Below are 6886 nucleotides of genomic sequence, written 5' to 3'. Positions count from 1 at the left end.
ATGTAGCGTGCAGCCTTCATGTAGCATTCTTCTACCTTCCAAGCCCTGAGAGTCTGCCTTTAGGAGCGCTGGAGTCCTAAAAAAGGAATATGGAGTCCAGGCTCTCATTCAGAAATTAGCCAGGTGACCCAGGAGGTCAGACCCACTAGGGAAGCTTTTTAATCTTCAGTGCCAGAGGCCCTAAAGCCGCCCACGGGTCTCTGTGGAGACCAAAGTGGGTAGAGTTGGGAAGATGAGGTCTGGAGTCCTGTCAAATAAAAAAAATAGCCGGGTGTGGTGGCTCACGCCTGTAATCTCAGCACTTTCGGAGGCTGAGGCGGGTGGATCACCTGAGGTAAGGAGTTCAAGACCAGCCTGGCCAACATGGTGAAACCCTGTCTTAAAAAAGAAAAAGGAAAAACGAAAGAAAAATAAAGAAATAATCACTTATTTTGTAGGGCATATTATGCCCTTAATAACCATATGAGACCATGACTACTGTCCCATTTTACAGATGAGGACAACAGCTGATAAGTAGTAAGGCTGTGATTGATACCCAGCACCTTCTGAGTCCAGATTCTGTGCTTTTAACCACTCTAATGTGGGATTCTGGGGAAGTAGTTTCAACCTTTTGCCCCAGAAGAGCCCCGGTTCAGGTCTGTGACATCCCCCTGGGCTCTGCATCTAAGGAAAGGCCCAGTCTCCACTCTGAGAGTCTTTTCCATGTGTCATTTTATTTTATCCCCACACCCCTGAGAAGTGGTCCCATTTTGCACATCAGAAAACCAAGGCACAGTCTGGGTGCAGTGGTTCATACCTGTAATCCCAGTACTTTGGGATGCCGAGCTGGGTGGATCACCTGAGGTCAGGAGTTCGAGACCAGCCCTGGTCAAGATAACAAAACCCCATCTCTACTAAAAATACAAAAATTAGCCGGGTGGGTGGCATGTACCTGTAATTCCAGCTACTTAGGAGGCTGAGGCAGTAAAATCGCTTGAACCGGGGAAGCTGAGGGTGCAGTGAGCCGATATTGTGCCACTGGACTCCAGCCTGGGCGACAGAGAGAGATCCCAGCTAAAAAAAAGAAAAAAAGAAAAAGGCACAGAGGAAAGCAACTTGTCAAGGTTACACAGCAGGAGAGGCAAGCAGAACTCACTTTGGAGGACATAGTTCAAGGTCCTAGGCCCTCTCTACCTGGGCAAGATGCCATCTTATTATCCAGAAAGAGGGTCAAGCACCCTTTAAGGCCAATTCTGACAACTTCAACATTCATGCTTCTCTTGGGACCTCCCCTTCATGCAGAGCATACCTAGGCCACCTCTGATTTTCAGGGCCTACCTGAATGGCAGTCACCAGCTCCAACGAATGGCCTGCTATGTGCTAGTGCCCTCCTTTCTCCCTGCCCTCCTGTAGGCTACAAGGAATGGTAAAGGTGAGTTCCTCCAGGCTTAGATTTACTGTCTGGCACATGTGCTCACGAGCCCCTGGCCCTGGGGAAGGGATGTGTGGGCTCTGCCCCTTCAAATCCTTAGGACCTGGGTCCACATCCAGACATAGCTGCCAGCCTCTGTCTTCCTTTCTGCAAGGGAGCTGGGGGGTGATCTAGAGTTCAAAGGGCAGTCCGGTACAGTGCTGGGGAAGTTTACAGCTACAGTCAAGGAAAGAGTAAACATCCTGTGAAGAGGGCCCCAGCATTTGCTGAGCACCTGTTGCATGTCAGACGTGGGGTTCCCACTACTGCCAGGTGACCACTGTGCAGATAGGTACACTCTGATTCGACAGAGGAAGTGGAAACTCAGAGGTGAAGTCACCCTGGGCTGGTGATGGCATTCAGACTAAAGTGGAATTCTGCCTGATGCTGAAGCTCCTTCCCTCCACTTTGCTGCCACTAGGATGGGGGAAGCTCTGTTCTTAGGGAAGTGGCATATAAACTGTCAGGCTTTTTTTTTTTTTTTTTTTTTTTTTTAAGAGAAAGGGTCTTGCTCTGTTCCACAGGCTGGAGTGCAGCATCACGATCACAGCTCACTGTGGCCTCAAACTCCTGGCTCAAACAATCCTTCCATTTCAGCTTCCCAAGAGGTTAGGACTACAGGTATACACCACCACACCTGGCTAACTTTAAAAATTCACCCCACATAGAAGAGGGGGAAAGGTATGGAAGCACATTTGTGACAGAGGAACAGTGTGAGCAGACTAGTAGTCTTGTGAGTGGGAAAAGGAGGAGGATAGGCTGTGGGTGGAGCAGGAAATGTGGTGGTTCTCTTTACAAAGGATTCTGAATGCCAGGTGAGCAGGGTGAATGTATCTTGTGGGCACCAGGGAGGCCTGGGCTTCAGCCTTCCCCCTATAAAATGCGGTGGTTGGACTGGACTTCTTCAGGCCTTCCTAGGGCAAGGGACAGTTATAGAAAGGGTCTACTCTAGGTTCTTCCAGATTCAACCCTGGTAACAGAGTGGGACGTGACTGGAGCAGCTCAGAGGCTAGGGGTCATATTTTGCTCCAGAGCCCAAGTCCAAGAATTATTATTTTACCAAACTGTCTGCATTGCATCCCTAAGTCACCCTGGCTAACCCTCCACCCAGTCAGGGTCCTGCAGAGAAGGCCCAGGCCTGGGGTCAGGAGGCAACAAGAGTGATGGGTCCTACCCCTGGCTCCGCCCTATTTAGGCTTGGCCTCTTGGAGCCTCAGCTTCCACATATGCACAATGGAGGAGCTGTGCCTTGGGGTCTCTAAATCTCCTCTCTCTGGACAACACTGCCATTCTAGAGACATGAACAGCATGAGCGAGGGAATGGACGTAGGATTGTGAGGATCTTGTTGGGCAACAGACAGGCAGGTGAAGCTGGAGCATGGAGCTCCTAGAGATGAATGGTTTCTTGCTGGAGTTGGCTGGATCCAAGGGCTATGACCTTCCTTCTTATGTGTAGAACTGGAGGTGCCCTAGGTCATGGCCGGCAGCCCTAGGAGTGGGACTGAGGAGCTGTAGGCAAACTAGTTAGGCAAGGCCATCATCTCCATGATGTCATCCAGCTGCTGTGTTCTCAGGGCGGGCAATAGTGCCAGGCAAACTTCCAGCCCTGGAGGAGGAGAAGGGGCCTCAGATGCCCACTGGGCAGCAGTGAATTCCAGGAGACCCAGCTCACAGACAAAGAAGAGGCAAGGGGCTGGAACAGGAAGGAGAGAGTTCTGGATGTGCCAGGCTGGACCTCTTTAGACTTCTGGGAGTCCCTGATGCCTGGGCGTGGGGAGTAGGCATCTAGGCTCATGGTGGGGCACTATGTCAGTGCTATCTGATGGGTTGGACACTGGCTCCTGATCACATTTATAATACATGTGTGGCAATTTTGTGACCACTATGACCTTCACAGCTTGAGTCCTATGAGGTAGGACCACCATCATACAGATAAGGAGACAGGTTCAGAACCTTCATTCTTTTGGTTTTTCTTTTTCTTTTTTTTTTTTTTTGAGACAGAGTCTGACTCTGTCGCCCAGGCTGGAGTGGAGTGGCACAATCACAGTTCACTGCAGCCTTGACCTCCCAGGCTCACAGTGAGACTACAGACACATGCCACCATGCCTGGCTAATTTTTTTATTTTTTGTAGAGACGGGGGTCTCCCTATGTTGCCAGGGCTAGTCTCAAACTCCTAGGTTCAAGCAAACCACCTTCCTTGACCTCCCAAACTGCTAGGATTACAGGCGTGAGCCACTGTGCCCAGCCAGGACACTTGTTCTTAATCACCATATTCTACCATCCACCATTTGGGGGTTCTGCTCAGATGAAGCCTGGGCACTGGGGAGACCTGGGCCTCAGTCTGCCCATCTGTAAAATGAGGGGGTTTGACTGGACTCCTTCAAGCCTTCGTAGGGCAAGAGACTGTAACAAGAAGGGTCTAGAGGGCTGGGTGCAATGGCTCACACCTGTAATCCCAGCACTATGGGAGGCCGAGGTGGGTGAATCATGAGGTCAGGAGATCGATACCATCCTGGCTAACATGGTGAAACTCTGTCTCTGCTAAAAATACAAAAAATTAGCTGGGGGTGGGTGCCTGTAGTCCCAGCTACTTGGGAGTCTGAGACAGGAGAATCACTTGAACCCAGGAGGAGGAGGTTGCAGTGAGCCGAGATCACACCACTGCACTGCAGCCTGGGTGACAAAGTGAGACTCCATCTCAAAAAAAAAAAAAAAAAAAAAAGATCTAGATTCTTCCAGGTTCAGCCAGAGTGGGGAGTGGCTGGAACAGTTCAAGGATCAAGGGTATTTTGGCTCCAGAGCCCAGTTCGAGAATGAATATTTTATCAACTTATCAGTGTGGGATTCTGGCAAACCCTTCTCTCTACTTGTGAATGTAGCACCTGAATCTTGGCATCACAGAATCCTAGATACCCACCTTATGGTCTAAATAGGTAACTGAGTCCCAGAGAGGACAAGGGACAGGCTTCAGGTAGTGTACCGAATCAGGAGCAGAGCCACTCTGCACCCCAGATCCTCAACCTCCCAAAACTTTTTTTCCTCCTCAGGGCCTGGCACACTCAAGCGTGAAATAACCGATGCATCTTGAGTGCCTACTCCATACCATGCACTCATTTAACCATCAGCCTAGCCCTGTGAAGCAGATGCTAGTGTTCTGTCCAATTTACAGACAAAGAAATTCAGGCTCAGAAAGAAGTCATTTGTCCAAGTTGACAGAGCATGTTGGTGGTAGGGCAGGGATTCGAACCCAGGTATATAGGCCCTTCCCCCTCAGCAGATTCAGTAAGCCTCATTGGAGGCATGAAGACCTGTAGACAGCGGAGTGGATGGCTCCTTTGCCAGTCCTGAAAGCATGCAGTGTCCAGTTCAGTTTCCACTCAGGCCTGGTCTCTCTGGGACAGGCAGAAAAGTGCTGAGACTGCAGAAGGGCTCTGAATCTTCCCAGAGGAGGTGGCTACGGTGGGAGGGAGTGCTCTGCACCAACCTCAGAGCCAAATGTAGACGTGGCGGCTGGACCAGCTGCAGGAAAGGGAAGGCAGGCAGGGTGGGGCCCAAACCCAAACCCAGCCTCCAAGCTGTGTTCCCTGCCTTCCGCCAGCCAGGCCCTGCCCTGCCCACCCTTCTCACTCTCCATCTGGATTTGAGATGAGGACGCCGGGCCTAATAATAGTCAAATGGCAGTGGAGGCAGTGCCTGGAGCCACTGCCAGTTGGGGCCTGGGGTCCCCCATGGTCTCACGTCCTCCAACAGGCTTCAGAACTTTGAAAGTACTGCACTCCAGCCTGGGCAACAGAGTCAGACCTTGTCTTAAAAAAAACAAATGAAACAAACAAACAAAAAAACCATTTAAAAGGAATAGCAACTGCTTATGAAGTTTGTAATATTTGCTGGGCACTGTGCTAAAGCTTAGCCCACAGTCACTCACTTATTCCTCACACCACCCCCATGGGCTAAGACTATTCTTAGCCCTTTTGATGGATGGAACACTGCCCCTGATGATAACAGGAATTTGGCAGCCTTCAATTGCTGAGCGTGCACACTGTTCCTCCTTGGCACTGTGCTAATCACTTTCTTTGTATTTTCCCATTGATTCCCCATAGCATTATGAGACAGATGCTAATTTCTTAAGATGGAGAAAACCATGAGGTCCAGAGAGAAAAGTGACTTGCCCAAGGTCACACAGCTATGATGAACAGAGTCAGGACTCAAACCCAGGACTTTCTAACTTTAGAGAGGCTAAGACCTTGCTTCTGGAAGCAGACAAACTTGAGTATGGTGGGGCTATCACTGCTCCTTAGCTGTGTAGCTTTGGTAAGTCATATCACCTGCCTGAGCCTCTGTTTTCTCCTCTGTAAACTGGGGGTTTGGTTGAGATAATACTAAGACTCCCTGGCAGCTATTAAGCCCACCTCGGGTGTAATATAGTAGGTAATTTACAACACATTTACATGGTGCATTCTCTCAGTCAATTCTCACAATAGCTCCCAATGTGAGGACTCCTTTCTTCTAGCACCTGTTTTTCGTTTTTGTTTTTTTTTTGTTTTGTTTTGTTTTGTTTTGTTTTTTTTTTTTGAGACGGAGTTTCGCTCTTGTTACCCAGGCTGGAGTGCGATGGCGCGATCTCGGCTCACCGCAACCTCCGCCTCCTGGGTTCAGGCAATTCTCCTGCCTCAGCCTCCTGAGTAGCTGGGATTACAGGCACGCGCCACCATGCCCAGCTAATTTTTTGTATTTTGAGTAGAGACGGGGTTTCACCATGTTGACCAGGATGGTCTCGATCTCTTGACCTCGTGATCCACCCGCCTCGGCCTCCCAAAGTGCTGGGATTACAGGCTTGAGCCACCGCGCCCAGCCTCTCGTTTTTGTTTTTGAGACAGGGTTTCACTCTTGTTGCCAGGCTGGAGTACAATGGCGCAATCTTGGCTCACTGCAACCTTCGCTTCCCAAATTCAAGTGATTCTCCTGCCTCATCCTCCCAAGTAGCTGGGATTACTAGCATGCATCACCAAGCTCAGCTTAATTTCCGTATTTTTAGTAGAAACAGGGTTTCACCATGTTGGCCAGGCTAGTCTCAAACTCCTGATCTCAGGTGATCTGCCAGCCTCAGCCTCCCAAAGTGCTGGGATTACAGGTGTGAGCCACCATGTCCAGCCCCAGCACCTGTTTTATAGAAGGGAAATGTGAGTCTCAGAGAGAGGAAGGCACTTGCCCAGAATCAATAGCAAGTGAGTCAGGATTTGAACCCAGTGCTATGATTCTAGAGGCTGAGCTCTTTTTTATTTTTTGAGACAGGATCACTGCCACCCAAGTTGGTGCACAGTGGTGTGATAATGGCTCACTACAGCCTTGACCTTTCTGGGCTCAGGTGATCCTCCCACCTCAGCCTCCCGAGTAGCTGAGACGACAGGCATTCACCACCACACCTGACTAAATTT

This window comes from Callithrix jacchus, chromosome 1 (genome assembly GCF_049354715.1).
Source record: "Callithrix jacchus isolate 240 chromosome 1, calJac240_pri, whole genome shotgun sequence".
NCBI classification, from domain to species: Eukaryota; Metazoa; Chordata; class Mammalia; order Primates; family Cebidae; genus Callithrix; species Callithrix jacchus.
Note: the sequence above shows the minus strand (reverse complement) of the source record.